The following is a 19,497-nucleotide window of genomic DNA, read 5'->3' on the forward strand; positions in this document are numbered from 1 at the left end:
CCGCATGCGGGCGTGTGGAGATAGCACACAGTCAAGACAGAGCAGTGCTGTCACCACAGGGCCCCCCGTTGTTATCTTTACTCCCTCCTGCTCTACCCTGTCCTTAGCCCCTGACAACCTCCACTCTGTCCTCTGTTCCAAAAATCTTGTCATTTCCAAATCTCCTATAAATGGAATCATATAGTATATAACTTTGGGGATTGGCTTTTTTTCCCCCACTTGGCATAATTCCATCAAATTTGATTCTAGTTTTTATATGTATCAGTAGTTCATTCTGTTTTATTGCTGAGCAGGAGTGCACAGTATGGATGTATGAGTTTGTTCAACCAGTTACCTATTAAGGGACATCTAGGTCATCTGCACATTTTGGCTATGATGTATAAAGCGACTATAAATATTCATGCCCAGGTGTTTGTGTGAATGTCAGGTTTCCATTTCCTTAGAAATTCTGCCCTCTGCCCAGGGGTGTGATTGTTGGCTTGTATGGTAGTTGCCTGTTTACTTTGATAAGAAACTACCAAATTGTTTTCCAGAGTAACCGTACCATTTTACATTCTCACCAGCAGTCCTAGCCAGCATTTGATATTGTCACTCTTCTTTATTTCAGCGGTCCTGATAGGTGTGTCATCATATTTCATTGTGGTTTTTTTTCTTTGCCTTTCCCTAATGGCTAATGAAGCTGAATATCTCTTCGTGTGCTTATATGCCATCTGCGTATCCTCTGCAGTGAAATAGCTCTTCATGTCTTTGGCTCATTTTCTGATCGGACTGTTTGGTTTTGTTACTGTTGAGTTTTGCAAGTTCTTTATATATGCCACATACTTGTCCTTTGTATCAGATACGTGGTTTGCAGACATTTCTCTCCAGTACATAGCTTGTCTTTTCATCCTCTTAACAGGGTGTTTTGCAGAGCAAACATTTTTAATTTTGGTGAAGTCCTATTCACCAGTTTTCTTTTACTGACTGCACATTTGGTGTCAAGTCTAAAATCTCTGCTTAGCTGGAGATCACAAGATTTTTCATCTTTTCTTCCCCTAAATGTTTCATAGTTTTATGTTTTACATTTAAGCCCATGATCCAGTTTTAGTTAATTTTTCTGTAACTTATAAGGTCTGGTTCAGTTTCTTTTTTTTTTTTCTCCCCTTACAGATATCTAATTGCTCTGGCAGTATTTGTTAAAAAGGCCATTTTTCTCCACTGAATTACTTTTGCACCTTTGTCAAACATTAATCGGACATATTTGTGGAGGGCTATCTCTGGTCTATTCTGTTTCATTAACCCATGTGTCTACTTATCCAACAATACCACTGCCTTGATTATTATAACTAAGTAACAAACCTTAGTATTAGGTAGAATGATTCCTTCCTTCTTTTTCTAGATTATTTGGCTATTCAAGGGCTTTTGCTTTTCCATATACATTTTAGAATAAATTTGTCCATGTTCACAAACAACCTTGCTGGGATTTTAATAGGAATTACATTAAACATATATATATCAAATTGGAGGGAATTGACATTCTAACTATGTTGAGTCTTCTAATCCCTTTAATGGAATGTCTCTCCATGTATTAGAGATCTTCTTTGACTTCTTTTACCAGTTTTTTAAAAATAATTTTCAGCATACAAATCTTGGATATGTTTTGTTAAGTATATACCAAAATATTTCACTTTCTCTGGCATGAAGGTAAATTCTATCATGTCTTTCAATTTTAGTTTCCACATGCTCATGAGTAGTCTATAAAATGCAGTTGATCTTTGTGTGTCGGTGTTATGTTCCATAAGCTTGTGGAACTCACTTTTTGGTTCCGGAATGTTGGGTGTTTTGTTTTGTTCTGTTTTTTAAATAGATTCCTTGGGATTTTTTACATAGACAGTCTGAAAATTGGCACAATTTTATTTCTCTGTTTCTTCTCTCTGTATCTTTTACTTCTTTTTGTTGCCTATGGCACTGGCTAGAACTTCCTGTACTCTGGTCAGTGTGAGTAGTAAGAGTGACCATCCATCCTCATTTGGTGCCTGTTCTTAGGACAATGCATCCAGTTGCTCAATTAAGTACGATGTTGGTGGGTTTCTTGTAAGTGCTCTTTATGAAGCTGTGGTAGTTCTGTCTGTTTCTAATTTGCTGTGAGTTTTTATCATGAAGCATGCTGCATTTTCAAATGTGTTTTTTTCTATTTTCATTGATATGATCAAATGATTCTTCTTGTTTAACTTGTTGATATGATGGATTACATTGAATGATTTTTGAATGTTGAACCACCTTTGCATTCTTGGAATAAATCCCCAATTCATCGTGGTGTATAGACTTACCGTATAGGGGCGCATGGGTGGCTCAGTCAGTTAAGCGTCTGACTCTTGATTTTTGGCTCAGGTCATCATCTCAGGGTTGTGAAACTGAGCCCTCCATTGGGTCCCACACTGGGCATTAAAATTCTTTCCCTCCCTCTCTCTCTCTGTGCCTCTGCCCCAGTAAAAAATAATAAATAAGATAAAATCTTTAAAAAAAGAATTATTTGTATACATTGTTGGATTGTGTTGGGTAATATTTTGTTGAGGATTTTTGTTTTTAAATTCCTGAGAGATATTGGATCTGTGGTTTTCTTTTTTTGTACTGTCTTTTCCTGGTTTTGGTCAATATAATACATTCCTCATAATAAGAGTTGGCAAGTGTTACTGCCTCTTCTATTTTCTGGAAGAGATTGGGTAAAATTAATGTTAATCTTATTTAAATGTTTGGTAAAATTCTCCAGTAAATCCACTGGGGCCACGGAATCTCTTTTGGAGTTTAAATTACAAATTCTATTTCTTTAATGGTTATGCTATCTCTTTTATCTCCACTGAAGTTTGTTAGTTCAGGGTTTTTGAGAAACTGGTCTATTTCTTCTAAGTGGTCAGACTACGAGAGTAAAGTTGTTTGTTGTATTCCTTTATTATCCTTTTAATGGCTACAGAATCTATAGCAATATCCCCTATTTTGTTCCCAGTATTAGTGATTTGTGTCCCCTCTCAATTTATATGCCCATTTCACTGGAACGCTATTGATTTTTTTTTTTCCAAAGAACCAGCTTTTTGTTTCATTGATTTTTTTTTCTGTTTTGCTGTTTTCAGTTTCATTTATGTCTGCTCTTATTTTTATGATTTCCTTCCATCTGCCTGCTTTGGCTCTACTTTGCTCTTCTTTTTCTAGCCTTTTGGAATAGGAACTTGGATTATTGATTTGAGATCTTTCCTCTTTTTTAATGGAAAGACTGAGTGCTATACATTTCCCTCTCAGTAACGCTTTAGCTGAATCCTACCAACTGTGATAGGTCGTATTTTAATTTATCTCTATGTGTTTTTAAATCTTTTGGAGACTTCCTTTTGGGCCCATGGGTTGCTTAGTAGTGTACTGTTTAATTTCCAATTCTTTTATTTTTGTCTTTCTGTTACTGATATCTACTGTGATTCCCTATGTATTCCCACAGAACATATTCTGTATTGAGGTTTGCTTCATGACCCTTTAACCATTCTTTAAATGTAGGTTTACTAGCAGCACATTCTCTCAGTTTTTCCTTGTCTAAGAAATGTCTTTATTTCCCCTTCATTTCTAATAGATAGTTTCACCAGGTACAGAATTCATGGTTGACAGTTGTTATACTTCTGCACTTGAAACATGGGGCCCCTTCTTTAGGCCACCATTGTTTCTGATGAGAAATCTGCTATCCTTGGAATTGTTATTCCCTCCAGTTCATTCGTCATTTCCCCCTGGTTGTTAAAGAAATTGTTTTCTTCATCTTGAGTTTCCCTATGTTTAGCTATTATTTGTCTTTGCATGAATTTCTTTGTGTCTACTTAGTTGGGGTTCATTAGGTTTCTTGATTCTGTGGGGTTAGGTCTTCTTCCACTTTGAGAATTTTTCAGCCATTATTTCTCCAAATACATTTTCAACCCCACATTATTTTCTCCTTCTGAGACTCTGATGAGACAAATGTAAGATTTTTTTTTATTGTCCATATTGTTCTGGGAATTCTGTTCTTTTTTTTTTTTTTTAAGTCTATTGTTAATGTGTTGGTCAGATTGAGTAAATTTTATTGAGCTTTTATTAAGTTCACTGATTCTGTCTTCTGTCATCTCCACTCTACCATGAGCCCATCAAGTAAGTTTTTTGTTCAATTACTACTGTATATTTCAGTTCTATAATTTCCATTTAGTATTTTTTTAAAATATTTTCTCTTTCTTTGCTGTGGTTTTATTTTTTTATTTGTTTTAAGAGAATTCATAATTATTTGTTGGAGCAATTTTATGGTGACTGCTTTAGAATATGTCTCATATTCTAAAATCTGATTCATCTTCTTATTGGTATCAGTTGATTATCTTTTTTAAAGATTTTATTTATTTATTTATTTTACAGGGTGGGGAGGGGAGAGGGACAGAGGGAGAGGAAGAAGGAGAGTCCCAAGCAGACTCCATGCTGAATGTAGAACCTGATGTGGCCTGATGACACAACCCTGATATTACAACCTGAGGTGAAATCAAGAGTCAGGTGCCCAAATGACTGAGCCATCCAGGTGCCCCAAGTTGGTCATCTTTCTAATCCACGTTGTGATTTTCCTGGTTATGAGAATGATGAGTAATTTTTTATTGTATTTTCGACCTTTTAATTTTTATTTTAGAAGACTCTGTATTTGAATCTTTTTTTTTTTTATTTGTTTATTTGACAGACAGAGATTACAAGTAGACAGAGAGGCAGGCAGAGAGAGAGGAGGAAGCAGGCTCCCTGCTGAGCAGAGAGCCCGATGCGGGACTCGATCCCAGGACCCTGGGATCATGACCTGAGCCGAAGGCAGCGGCTTAACCCACTGAGCCACCCAAGCGCCCTGTATTTGAATCTTTTATTGTGTCTGGCATTTGCCCTGTTTTGGTTTCGCTTGCACATTCTGTCCTACCTTTTTTTTAGCTCTCAGTTCCAATGGCAATTTAGTTTCCTGAGCCCTTGCAATGGTATTCTGGTCTGTTTGATTTATGTGGCTCTGCCTGAGCTTCTGTTAGATCCCTGCTAGTGCCATTTGTGAGGATGAACAGTGTTACCCTGGGCCTCTCCGTATTCTTAAGTAGAATATGAGGGATTCTAGACCTATGAGAGGGAAAACACTACCCTTGGCCTGTTCACTGGCCACCTGTGTCATTTGGCTTCCTGTCCTATTTTCCTATTTTCGTAGGTGCTTCTGGGGGAGTGAAGAGGCTACTAGAGCTTCCTTCTGCCATTGATTGGAGGATCAGGAGCCATGGATTTGGGTGATTCTTTACCATTAGGTGAAGGGTTGAGTGACATTAACCTTGGGTCACCTGCAGCCACTGAGTGGATAGATAGAAAACATGGAGCATGCTAGCTCCATTGATACCTGTTTAAATGTTGCTGGTCTATGTGGGGGTGGAGTAGACGGGTCCACTCTGGACCCACTCTTGCCCGTGCTGTGGACAGATTGAGCCTGTTGCTCTTGTTGGATGTGGACAGGGGATGGGACAGCATCCTGAGCTCTGCTGGTACCACTGCTGTGAGTAGATTGGCCTGCCGTGTCCCTGGGCGTGTCTCCCAGTTAAGTCCCTGATGAGATTCCCTTTTCCTGGAAAAAAAAAAAGAAAACCCAGGGATTTATGACAGTATTGGTCTTCAAGTCCTGAGGTCCCTAACTAGTCTGTCTTCTTCTACCCAACATTCTGAGTTCTTTTATCATTGTCTGTTGAATTATTTCCAGGGTTTTAGTCATACTTTGAGGAAAAAAGGGGGAATATTGAGTCTATGCTATCTTATCCCAGAAATTAAAATTACTGCTCAGAAAAGGAGTCCATTCAGTGTGGCAGGTGTTTGTTTTAGTTTATTATTTATACATTCCCATGGATTTGAAGTATCAGAAATAGTTGTTTGTAAGGTGGTACCAGGTGTAAGATAATCAGTTTCCCATTTACATTGTACTGTGTCTCCTATTATAGTTTATTATATTAATTTGATGAACAAAATACTTGTTTGGTCAAGACACATTAGCTAGAAATGATTTCAGTTGCATCCAAAATACTAATTTTGGATGACCATCTGACAGAATAGAGTTAAAAATGAGGCAAATAAATTTAGTGCAAGTGTGACCATGCATGGGAACATGGCTTCACAACTTCAAGAATTAGATCATGTTGTAACCAAGCCTTTTAAGGATTACTTGTAAGTGGTTACCTTTGGAGATGGTAAACATAAACCTATAGGGTGAATTAAAAAAAAACTATCCTAATATGGGGATGAAAACTTAATGCTTCAGATATTTCCAGTGACACCATTAAACATAGACTAAAGAGGACTGTATCTCAACTTCGAGGGAAGTGAGGATAACATGTGACCTCAAAACCTATGTTCAATGTCATGAACATATCCCTAAATGTGTTCTAAGAAAGTCACTGACATCAAAGATGCATGATTAGTTTAAAACAACTGTTTTACAAGGCAAAAGGACAGTGTTTCCAATTAATACTTCTTTTTATGTAAAACATGTTTATAAATATGGATATCTAATTTTATTAGAAAATTAAATAATGTATGTAAACCTTTCATTATTCCATCTGTATCTTTGAAAGTTTGTGTATTCAAGGTGATAAAAAAATTCTTTTTTTAGAGAGAGAGCGAGAGAAAGCACATGAGCAGTGGGGGAGGGACAGACAGAGAGAGAGAGAATCCCAAACAGGCTCCACACCCAGCATGAAGCCCAACACAGGGCATGATCTCACAACCTCAAGATGATGATCTCAGCCGAAAATCAAGAGTCAGACGCTCAACAAAATGAGCCATCCAAGTGATCAAGAAATCTTCCTAAAAGACCTTTTCATTTGGAAATGTGGAGGCTACGTTGCATTTGGTATAGATTTATATATAGTTATTTTAGTATTTCAAATGCTCAGAAAACTACAGTTGTGTGTCTACTACCCAGATTATGGAATATTAACCTCTGGTCATATTTACCACATAATTTTTAAAAAGGAACAAAGTCTGCAGTGAAAGTTCTCTGTGTACCCTACTTCTATACCATTCCTTTCTTCCTTCCCCCAGAGATTGATATTCATTTACATGACTGTCTATTATAACTTACAACACAGATATATATCTGAAAACAACACTTGGAATTATCTTACGAATTTTAAAACATTGCATAAATGAAATCATGCTGCATATATTCTGTAATACTGATATATTTGAAATTATTTTTATATTCCTATTTTGTGTTTTCTGCTTACCACACTTGTTTTCCTTTCGAACTGTCTAATAGACTGGAAAAAAATTAATTGTCCTTTTTATTCATTGCCAGTTTGGAAACTGTGTGTTATATTTCTCTCCAATTTTACTAGTTATTCTTACATCCTAAACATGCATATTTAATTATGAATTTTTTTCGAAGTCTAAAGCTATTTAATATATCTGTTCTCATACTCCGACCTTTAACTAGCTCCACTAGCCTCCTCAATTTCTTTGTTATTTTTGTCTAGAACATTAATCCCATCTGTTTAAAAAGACAATTTATGGGGGTGCCTGGGTGACTCAGTCGGTTAAGCATCCAGTTCTTGATTTCAGCTCAGGTAGTGATCTGGGGGTCTTGAGATCAAGCCCTGTGTCTAGCTCCATGCTGGGTGTGGGGCCTGCTTAAGATTCCCTCTCTCCCTCTCCCTCTGAAAGAAAAAGACACAATTTATGGCTCTACTTTTTATTGGTCAATGGTTAATTAAAATTATTATTCTATATTATTCTATATATATTTCTTCATCATAGTTTCTAGTAGCCTACTTTTTCTGGGTTCACTTTTCTGCTTATTAAAGTATATCCTCTAATTGTTTACTTAGTAAATATCTGTGAGTCTTTATTTTTGAAAATGTCTTTATTTGTCCTCACCTTTAAATGTTATTTTTGCTGAAAATTAACACCTAGGTTGACAATGATTTTTCTTTAGTAATTGGAAGACACCATTGTCTTCTATCATCTTTTGCTGTTAGTACTTTTTCTTTTGACAGAAATTTGTCTTCTCATTCTTGTAGTTTTTGACATTTTCTCTTTGCCCTTGATATTCTGAAGTTTTATATGAGTTTAGATTTGTTTTTATTCATACTCTTTAGAATTTGTGTGGCTTTGAATCTGAGTCCTAGCCTTCTCTAACCAGTATGATTCTGGGTAATTATGTTCCCTCATTTTGAACCCCAATTAGATGTATATTAGAGCCCCCCTCAGTCTCTCAACTGCTCTTTCTTTATATCCTTTTAACTCTTTGTAGTGTATCTTATAAATTATGCAAGACTATCATCCAATTCACTAATTTTCTCTTTGATTAGGTTCATAATTCACTCAACAAACATTTGCTGGGTGCTTTATTATGTGTCAGGTGCTATAGTAGGCACTGTACTCTTACAGATGAATGAGTTAGGGCCCTACTTTTGACAAATTCCTTCTGTTGTCAGGAAGAGATGCAAGGTAAGAAGCAATCTCACATGGTGTCTGAAGTGTTACGGCAAAGCTTTGATATTGCAAGTACTGAGGCTGGCTACCTAAAAATCAGAAGGGGCCACCTTAGATAAAAGCTATCCACACTGAACCTGACAAGCCAGGTAGACTTTGCCAGGTGCATAAGAAAGTGAAAGCACGTGGCTGTCAAAGAGAACAACTATAAAAAGAGGAGCAGGAACTACTGTGCCTGTCAGTAGATGGAGCAGTGGCAGGAGAAGATCTGGGGGAGGCGTGGGAAATGACACTGGGGAGGTAAGCAGGGAGTAGGTTGTGAAGGGCCTTGTACACTCCATTCTTGAATGTGATTTCATTCCAAAGTGGGAGGGAGTAATTTAGACATGTTAAGCGGAGGAATGGCATGGTTAGATGTGGATTTTAGGCATGCCATTCCAGATTGTAGGAACTTGGGGCTAGATGCAGGAAATGATGAGGATATGGGTTCTGGAAACAACGAGAAATGCAAGACAGTATGGCATAGTGGGCAGAGATGCTTGGGAGGCAGACATGATTGAGCTTGGTGGTGGAGAGGCTGAGGGGTCTGAGAAAAGGTAGGAGGCAAGGACAATCATCAAGTGTGGGAATCTGTGATTTAGGTGGATAAGATGTTGTTGGCAATAAGAAGGAGGAACAGATTTATGGGGAGGATATGGGGGTGATAGTAAATAGGGGTTGAGACATGTTGAATTCTAGGAGCTTGTGACTTTCACAGAGGAAGATGTGAACAGTAGGTTAGAAGTGAAGATCTAAAACTCACAAGAGAGCTGTTAGAGTTACGTGGAGGAAGCTGTTATAATTCAGGCTCTTTGCCCATAGATGAGTGGTTAGAATCACCTCATCGATAAAGGCTAATGTAGAATGTTTGTCTGTTTTCCATGTATCATCGTTCTCACAAAGAAAAGACCCTAGATTGTCCCCGTTACTGAGAAAAGAGGGTGATAGGACCTGGAATCATTATTTCCAGGAAGAAAAGATGTGCAATGGTCTTGCTATCTCTCTTGGAATGCAGTGCACTTCCATTATTCCCTTGTCCCTCTCTATGGCTGTGCCAGGTCCCTCCTCATTCAAGCTACCACGTGTAGCAAAATGCCCGCCATCCGAGCGGGGAACTTACAACACCGGGCTCTGACCTATTCCCCAAGAGCTTCCTACCATATGCAAAAACCGTAAGGAATGGTAAGCAGTATGTCTTAGGCCCACATGACCAAAAAAGAAATATACTTTGGTTTAGGTTAGACTCAAGGGAACCTTCCACGAGGATCTTGGCTAAGTATGGAAATGGTTTACCTCAAGCGTCAGGGAATCCCCTCCCTCAAATGCTCCTAGAAAAGTACAAACATTTGTTTTACTGGAAAAATTTTAAGATAGCTTAGTGAAAGCATCAACATAGTTTGGTGGTTCTTTCACTGCCTCTGGGATGACATAAAATCTTGGCCTGGCTCACACAGCCTGTCACCATCTCTTCCCCGCTTGACTCCCACCACCTATCTCCCTTCAGCTCAAACATGTTGAGTTTTCACTCTCTCCAAAGCTCCACACTCTCTCCCCTTGGGGCTTCTCTCTATCTGGAACCTTCTTCCTCCTGCCCTTATCCCTCTTGCCTCTGACTCATCCTTCAAGCCTTACCTGAGATGCGTCTTCCTTCAGGAAACCTTCACTAATCTTCTGAATTGTAACTGTCCCTCCCATGTGCTCCTATTTATTAATTAAATCCTCCAGTTCATGTTTTTAAGAGCCTATCAGAGGTCAGACCATGTGCTAAATTACAATATAAGTCTGCCCCAGTAGAACCTACTGGGGGAAAGGGAGAATAAATGAGTCAACCAATGGTATTAATTAGTGTGAAAAGTGAACTCCTATACCAAAATACCCAGCAATAAAGTAGTGTGAAGAACAAAGACACGCATTCTCTTTCAACCGTCAGAGATGAGTGTTCCAGGTCAGTGAGACGCTCAGCTTCAAGCAGTTGTGCTTGACCGTGAATGGCTCTGCCATCGTCATTGCATGGCTTCCAAAGTCAAAGTCCCTCTAGCCCACGGCTCTCCGATAGAATATTCAATGATGATAGAAAGTTTCTATTAGTATCTCTGAGGTCCAATATAGTAACCCCTAGCCACATGTGGCTACTGAATACTTAACATTGTGGCTAGTGTCACTAAGGAACAGAATTTTGAATTTTAATTAATAAAAATCTGAATTTAGGTGTGCCTAGGTGGCTCAGCGGTTAAGCCTCTGCCTTCAGCTCAGATCATGGTCTCAGGGTCCTGGGATCGAGCCCCGCATCGGGCTCTCTGCTCAGCGGGGAGCCTGCTTCTCCCTCTCTCTCTGCCTGCCTCTCTGCCTGCTTGTGATCTCTGTCTGTCAAATAAATAAAATCTTTAAAAATAATAAAATAAAATCTGAATTTAAATCATGACGTGAAGCTAATTAGCGGCTACCATATTGGATAGTGTAGCCTCATTGCCTCTCCAGCCAGGGGTTGGGAGAAAAAGGGGAATTCTGGGACCTGGTGTCTCCTCTTAAGCAGGTGAGGCCAAATTTATACCCAGAGCTTCTGCTCACATTCTATTGGGCCTACTGTGTTTCATTGCATCTAAGTTGACATCAGTTGTAAGATGGATCATGGTCTTATGTGTCGCTAAGGGAGAAAAAAAAATGCTGCCAATTAAGCTGTTATAATGCATTTAAAAAATCACATCCACTTGTGATTTTATACATATTGAAAGGGCCTTTCAGATGTACTAAGTACGCACACAGAGTAATACACAAGTGAAATAAGTTCCTAAAAACTTCTTTGCATTGAGTCTAACTCTCCTGAAATATTTTTCAACTCACACTTGCTGATGCATGTGCTTTTCCACAGGTGATTTTTCTCCATGCCCCCAAAACATCAATGATACGGCCTTTCTTCCCAGTGTGCTCTACTCTTGTATCCAGGATTTCCTTCCAAGAAACTGACACCCAGTTGGCAACTTTTGACTCTGGTGCTTTACTGTTTGATCAAATGGAGGGTACTGTTTTTCCCTTGGTTGAAACAAATGTTGCTAGAAGTTGGCCAGTTTGGGACAAATGGATATTCATTGTCTTAACAATTATTTTGCTCGAAGTGTGAATTGGTCACGTCAGTCTCTCACTGCTTTGAAATTTCTTTTGTCTGTTCTGAAGGATTTGGCAATTTCTCCTGCTTTCAATTGCATTACTCGACAGGAGATAGGCTGTCCTTTTGTTTGTATCTGGGAAGCACAATGTAACACAGCTTCATCTACTTGTAGATGTCTTCCTGCCTTGGGTCTTGTAAACACTTGGTTGTTGCTTTGAAAAAAAAAAATTACGAAATTGCTACCATTCCTCCAATAATGAATATTTGCTTTGCTAATATCAAATGTATGCCCCACCGCTCTGTTTACCCGCCTTTCTGTGTACACGATACCTTTTCATCTCAATGAGAAATCATAGTATAATCTTTCTGAAGACATTTTAAGCAGCAGTTCAATTTGGCACGCATAACACTGACAACGCACAGATCTCAGCTGGCGCGATGACGATGTGAATAGCTATGACCAGCATTGCGTGGACCGGGGCAATGACAACCATTTCACGATTGCCATCCAGCCTGCAGCAATGGTGACATGCCATTGATGGTGGGGGAGGGTGGGGGTGCACCCGGGAGTCAGTGCTGAGACAAACCAAAGCCAAAGTCAAGCCAGTGGCGGGTGAGCTAAGAGGATTCTGGCCTGTGGGGAAATAGAAGAAAAACCCACATAGGGGCAGAGAGGTGAAAATGAGAGCCTGTGAGAGCCTAGAGAAGGAGGCAGAGAGGGAGGAAAGACGAGAAGGAGAGTCGTTTCCTGAAGACTCCTCGGCTTCAGGTCGGTGATACATACATCTGTGTGTGTGTGCGCACATACACACGCCCCCACACCTAGACATGCATGCACACACGTTTCTGTTTTCCTTCTTGCCCAAGCTAGCACAAGTGGATTTCTGTACTTGGAAACAAACAAAGACTAGAACACTGGCCTTTTAAGATCTGTTTCAGTTCAAGGGGTGACCTTCAGAAAAAGTCCAAAGCGGCTGATCTGACCACAAAGGGAACTGCATCGGTTGGGTCAGTTTGAGGGATTCTGACTAAAGAAGAAACATGAATTTCATGCAGCTTAATAGGAGCTGACGCCAAAGCACATTCCCTCTATAGGATTTCACCCGTGACTAATAAGCCTTTTAATCATGGCAAGAAGACACGGAGATTTTGCAAACATGCTTTTGCAGTACCCACATTTAGTGTTCCTGACCCTGTTTTCTTGCCAGACTGTGAGAAGCACCTGCTCCTTTTCAAGCCGTTGTCAGATCAATATTTAATCAATTGCCTTTTGATATTTGGTAGCGCTGAATAAATGGGATGCCGATATTTCTGCTAAGAGCTGCTCCTCTGGTGTCCCTCATTCCGTGTCTGTGAAAGCCTTCAGGAACCTCTGAACACTAAGTGGCATGTCCTCCGAGTTGTCTGATACCCCCCCCCATTGCTGCAGAGGGGCTCTGTGGCCCAAGGAGACGTGGGATGCTGGTGCCAGGGCCATTCTTATTAAAGCAACGTCCAAACTGAGTCATGAAAGCGGGGGAGCAGAGCTACATTCGGGACACTGGGGGGCTTTGCCAGGTGAGGGCTATTTAATAGACCAGCCACATTAAAGAAAAGCAATGATGTAGTGAAAGGAGCCTAATGAGCAGAAGTGAGGCTACCGTACCTAGAGAGAAAAAATAATGAGCTGCGAAATATCCCCCAAGGCGAGATTGCCAGTCTTCTGCAAGGAGGTCTCAGCCTATAGGTAAAAAAGGCTCATGTGGTCCCTTTTCCTTGCATGGTAAACAGAAGTTCTGTGGGCAATTAGGGGCTGAGCTGAATGTGAGATTTGAAGACCGGGAATTCTGTCGCCAACTCTTTGGAGATTTCCACACCCAAGACCCCAGCTTTAATTCCCAAAGGAAACCGGGAACATACGTGACCTGTGAATAGAAATTAGGAACATCACATCATCAAAAACAATCCTCTCAGTGTCTGTGCAGCAGATGGACATCTGGATGTTCGTTCGAGAAATCTCAGGGACTGGCACTACAGAATCTTTCTAAAGCTGTCCTCGGGGGCCATGCCATGGCACTGCCTTGAGGGCAAAGCCACTTTCTAATGAGACCTTCTTGGTCTTTCAGTAATGACCCCTCATAGAGTGGGATCCAAGCTGGGCATGCCGTAGCCATACAAGGTTCTGCTTTACAGTCTGTGTGGGAATGCCAGGCCAGAGTTCGGGACACGTGGGCGGGGGAAAAAATTATTAAACCCAATGCATTACTACATCCCTAATGTGAAGGAAATCAAAGGAACAGAAGACCTGGTCACTGCCCTTAAGAAACGTACAAATGCCTGCCATATAGACAATGGGTCATTTACAGAGAAACTTTTCAAGTTCACACAGTGGGAAAGAGGTTGAAGCCTGTGCTTTCCAGATGAGCGAGGAGACAGGATGATGAAAGATACATCATGAAAGTGGAAAAAAGATACACTTTATGATAACAAATCCTTACTACTTATAAATGCTTTCTTCAGCATTTTCTAAATAGGTGTTCACAGCAACCCCACGAGACAGGCAGGGTGAGGATAGATCCGCCATCTTACATGTGGGAAACTGAAGCTTCCTAGAGATTGAGTCAGGAATTTCTAATCTTTTAGCTATGGGGGTGCATGGACGAGTAGAGTTCCCATGCATGATGCGCTGTCAAGGCCATAGCCAAGTTTAGAAGAAACTCATATTTCTAGGGTAAATAAATAGTACTATAAACATTTTTGGCAAGGGAGGGAGCAAGGCAGAAATAGGCATTGCATTCACAAAAATTTTGCAAATACATGAATAATGAAATCAATGTTTAAAAATACAAGATTTTAGCAAGAGAAACTCTAGAGAGATGGCCAATCAGGGCTCATATAAGTACTATATTATTTTGACTCCCCCAAGCAAGCCATGGAACCATTCATGGATCAGGGACAATAGTGTATGCGCCATTAAAGTTGTTATTGGACAAATTACCCCCAAACTTAGTAGTTTGATACAACAGCAATTATCTTTCACTGTTTCTAGGGTGATTTTGGCTTGGGATCTCTCATGTGTTTGCAATCAGATAGTGGTGGGGGCTGGTGCAGTTAAGGTCTCTCTCTCTGTCTGTAATCTTGGGACTTCCCCATGTGGTCTCACCCCATGGGCTAGTTTGAAGTTCCTTACAGCATGGCAGCTTGAGGTTCCAGCTTGAGTGTTCCAGCAAACAAGGCAGAAGACCTAGCCTAATCTATGGTCACGAGTGAGTCACAGGTCCTGCTTAGTTTCAAGGGGGAGAGGACAGACAACTCCCCCCTCTATGGGAGGAGTGTCCAGGTCACATTGTTCCTGAACATGTGAGAGGGAGTGACCACTCCAGCCATCTTCAGTGAATAAAATCTGGCAGAGCATACCTTGAACTAAGGATTATGATGAATCTTATTTTGTGCCTTCGAGGTCTGCACAAAGAAAAAAAAAATGTGCTCAATCAAATTTTCCTGAAGGGAACTTATTTTGGAAAAAATGAATCTTTAATTTTTCCAGACTCCCATTCCATAGATAAATGTAATAAAGCGGTAAGCATGCAAATTGAAAAGGAAAATATAAATAATTCTTATTTTGTTGTTGAATATCACAAAAGGTAGAATTTATAGAGGCAGCATCTTATTATAAACATGAAGAACATTTATAATTTTTCTTGTGTTCTCACTCTGTCTGCCTTTTATTTGGAAGGTGACTGTTGTATCATAGACAAAAATGTTCCTAAGACCCCTTTCAATCATGTGCAATATAGAAACCCAAGCCCTTCTTTTTCTTCTCTTGTCTTTCCTTGCAGTTTTGTTATTAAAAATTTATCATGGGGGATGAAATTTCAAAAGAAATGGAAGCAAATGTCGAATCACAACTCATGGGTACATAACTTCTATAATCTTTATAACTAACTCCTACTGATGGAGTGGTAACTGTCTGGTTTGACAGAGACATGGCTTAAGAGTTTCACGAAATTTCTACCTCAAGACCCATATTGGCCAAGGACAAAGAACATATAACTCTGAGTTCTTGGGGTCCATAGCCCCAAGGAGCCCCACGTCTATGAGGACTCTTGAAATTTCATGCACATTTCACTTTCTCTCTTTCATAAGGCATTGGTGTTTGTTTGTTTGTTTTTTTTAAGATTTTATTTATTTATTTGACAGAGATCACAAGTAGGCAGAGAGGCAGGAGAAAGAGAGGGGGAAGCAGAACTGCCGAGCAGAGAGCCCGATGCGGGGCTTGATCCCAGGACCCTGGGATCATGACCTGAGCCGAAGGCAGAGGCTTTACCCACTAAGCCACCCAGGCACCCGGGCATTGGTGTTTTTATCTTCATATATAAAAGATGTTTTAGATACTATCAGTTAACGTCAGATGGCCGTATCTGTCACGTGGCTTCAAGCTCCTCTGTGTACCCCCTTATCAGTTCAACCGGCAATGGAATGGCCAGTCCCCATGATATGCTGGTTATAATTTCCCCAACACTTTCTCTCTCCTTTGAGGAAACACATAATAATGCAGGTAAATCAGAATGATAGAATTATTGGCATTACTTTGGATTCACTCTAATTTATGTACTTTAAGTTGCTTTCAAGTCTCAGGACTTGACTATTATTGAAAGCTAATTACTCGAGGCACACCTCCCGGTGATAATAATACCCTCGAATGCTGGAGACACTTCTGCTGAGAATTTCTGCGATTAGTGAGTAACCCAAGGTCATGTGGTTAATTAATAACAATGCTGATATTCAGACCCTATCTTTGGAGTCCTTATCTTGTGTATTCTATTGCTACACTTAGAGTCATAAAGACTACTAACAGCAATTCACATTCCTAAAGAAGCCTGGGGACACGAGGTAGGTGTAACAACGTTTTGCAGAGAAAGTCAACTTACTAACTTAGGCTCTGTTATTTATACATTCAATTACTTATTTTTTCTGAGAGGATTAGAGACAAAACATGTGGTCTGGTTTTTTTTTTAATTTTTATTTACTTTTTTAAATTTCTTTTCAGTGTTCCAGAATTCATTGTTTATGCACCACACCCAGTGCTCCATGCCATATGTGCCCTCCATAATACCCACCACCAGGCTCACCCAACCCCCCACTCCCCTCAGTTTGTTTCTCAGAGTCCACAGTCTCTCATGGTTCATCTCCCTCTCCGATTTCCCCCAACTCACTTCGCCTCTTCAACTCCCAATGTCCTCCGTGTTATTCGTTATTCTCCACAAGTAAGTGAAACCATATGATAATTGACTCTTTCTGCTTGACTTATTTCACTCAGCATAATCTCTTCCAGTCCTGTCCATGTTGATACAAAAGTTGGGTATTCATCCTTTCTGATAGAGGCATAATACTCCATTATATATATGGACCATATCTTTTCTTTAAAAAATATTTTATTTATTTATTTGACAGAGATCATAAGTAGGCAGAGAGGCAGGTGGAGAGAAAAGGGGAAGCAGGCTCCCCACTGAGCAGAGAGCCTGATGTGAGGCTCGATCCCAGGACCCTGAGATCATGACCTGAGCCAAAGGCAGAGGCTTAACCTACTGAGCCACCCAGGTGCCCCTAGACCATATCTTCTTTATCCATTCGTCCATTGAAGGGCATCTTGGTTCTTTCCACAGTTTTGTGACTGTGGTCATTGCTGCTATGAACACTGGGGTACAGATGGTCCTTCTTTTCCCTACATCTGTATCTTTGGGGTAAATACCCAGTAGTGCAATTGCAGGGTCTAGGGTAGCTCTATTTTTAATTTCTTAAGGAATCTCCACAGTGTTTTCCAAAGTGGCTGCACCAACTTGCATTCCCACCAACAGTGTAAGAGGGTTCCCCTTTCTCCACATCCTCTCCAACACTTGTTGTCTCCTGTCCTGTTGATTTTGGCCATTCTAACTGGTGTGAGGTAGTATCTCAATGTGGTTTTGATTTGAATCTCCCTGAGGGCTAATGATGATGAACAATTTTTCATGTGTCTGTTAGCCTTTGTATGTCTTCTTTGGAGAAGTGTCTGCTCATGTCTTCTGCCCATTTTTTGACATGATTATCTGTTTTGTGTGGGTTGAGTTTGAGAAGTTCTTTATAGATCCTGGGTATCAGCCCTTTGTCTGTACTGTCATTTACGAATATCTTCTCCCATTCCGTGGGTTGCCTCTTTGTTTTGTTGACTGTTTCCTTTGCTGTGCAGAAGGAAACAAAAGCAAAAATGTGGTCTGTTTTTAAGCCAAGCCAGATGTCCCTAACTTTGTCGTCCCCCACTCCCAGTTTCAGAGCAGTGTCACTCCACACCACCGCCCCCCCCCCAGCCTATGTCCAAGGGGCTATGTAGGTGCCAGGGATGCTGGGACTCCACTGAGCCTTGAGATGATAAGCAGAAACGCCATGTCATAGGTCTTGCAAAGTAACGAGTGCCATGACCGGTTAGGGTGAGGGTCCCACAGAGGGCTCTAGAGCTGAGTGTTGTTTCAGCGGTCTGGGGCAGGGGCTGGGGGGCACTCACATCCACAGGGTGGCAGGGTCTTACCACTGTTCGCCATCATGTTTTATCCAGAAATCACCCTTTGCCTCAAAGATGTAGGTACGGTTGTTGAACAGTCCTCGCTTCTTTCCCTATGGGGATTTCCCTCCCAGGGGCTCTGTTTCTTCCATGAGACCATGTTTCTATCAGCGACCTTCTAGAGAAGTATCAGATATATCCATGGGTCTGTACCCCAAGGTTCTTTTTTACCCAGAAAACACTTCCTAGCTCCTGTTAAAACAGTGGACATATATGTAGTGTGTGTGTGTGTGTGTGTGTGTGTGTGTGTAGTAGTGGAGTAGTGGGGAGGGAGGAAGTCACCAGACTTCGTTCACTATAAGGATCCAAGTCTGAACTTTGTGTACTCTAATAGAGCTTGTTGCACTGGCTATAGGAAGATCATTGGTGAAGGGTCTGAGAGAGAGAGATTGAGAGAGAGAGGGGCTGGCACTAGCACAGAATTGCTCAAGTAGCTCATTGCATGCACTTGAATCCATCACAAAATACTGAACAAAACCATGTGGAACGCCGGCCATTAGGATATCACAGCTGCTGATTCCTTCCGCCCCCTCCCTCCCTATTTCCCTTCTCTTCTTTCTTTTCTTTCTTTTCAGGTTTGAGATGGCTAATGCCTCCCCCTTCCTGAGCATCAGTCCCTCGTGTTTTCCAGAGGCTTAGACAAGACGGTCTCAGACTTTGCAGTGCTAACACGCCATGCTTCCATGAACTTGTGAATTATGCAAAGTGATCAGAGTTGTGAGATGCCTGCACAATCACCCCCCCCCCCAGGTCTCCTGTGAACTTCCCCAGAGGGGAGCTGACAAATTGTTAAACGGACTCATGCAGAAAGTGCAGAAAGTTCCGAGTGTCTAATGGGGGACCCTGCAGCATCCTGGAACTTGGGATCCATTGGTTGCCTGCCTCTCTGTAAGTCTTAATAGATAAAACCAGAAAAAAATAACTAGGCTTGAGCTGTCTTTTAAAGAGTCTGAGCAAAGAGAATGCAGGTAATCTGTAAGGAGGAGGCAAGAGCTTGGATTCCAGAAGTGAATGTCCCTGGGGGAGCCTGGGTCGCTCAATGGGTTAAGCCTCTGCCTTCAGGTCAGGTCATGATCTCAGGGTCCTGGGATCGAGCCTCACATCAGGCTCTCTGCTCAGCAGAGAGCTGAGCAGAAAGCCTGCTTCCCCTCCCCCTTCTGCCTACTCGTGATCTCTCTCTCTCTGTCAAATAAATAAACAAAATTTTTTAAAAAAGGAAAGTCCCTGAAAGTATGAATAAAAGAGTGGTTGATTTGAACCTTCTGTGGCTAAAAGCCTGAGTAAAATGCCTCTGTGGCAAAGGTTTTATTGAAACTGT

The 19,497-nt window shown here is 40.8% G+C and overlaps 1 long non-coding RNA gene across 1 annotated transcript in view; it reads left to right on the top strand.

Annotated features, from left to right (window-relative positions):
• LOC116583111 overlaps positions 1 to 19,252 on the top strand; it is a 52,397-nt gene extending 33,145 nt beyond the window's left edge. Inside the window, exon 5 of the long non-coding RNA XR_004282615.1 lies at positions 18,755 to 19,252. This is a non-coding gene — a long non-coding RNA (uncharacterized LOC116583111). The remainder of the gene's footprint in view (positions 1 to 18,754) is intronic.
• Positions 19,253 to 19,497: the final 245 nt, after the last annotated feature.

Source organism: Mustela erminea, chromosome X (genome assembly GCF_009829155.1).
Source record: "Mustela erminea isolate mMusErm1 chromosome X, mMusErm1.Pri, whole genome shotgun sequence".
Taxonomy (NCBI): Eukaryota; Metazoa; Chordata; class Mammalia; order Carnivora; family Mustelidae; genus Mustela; species Mustela erminea.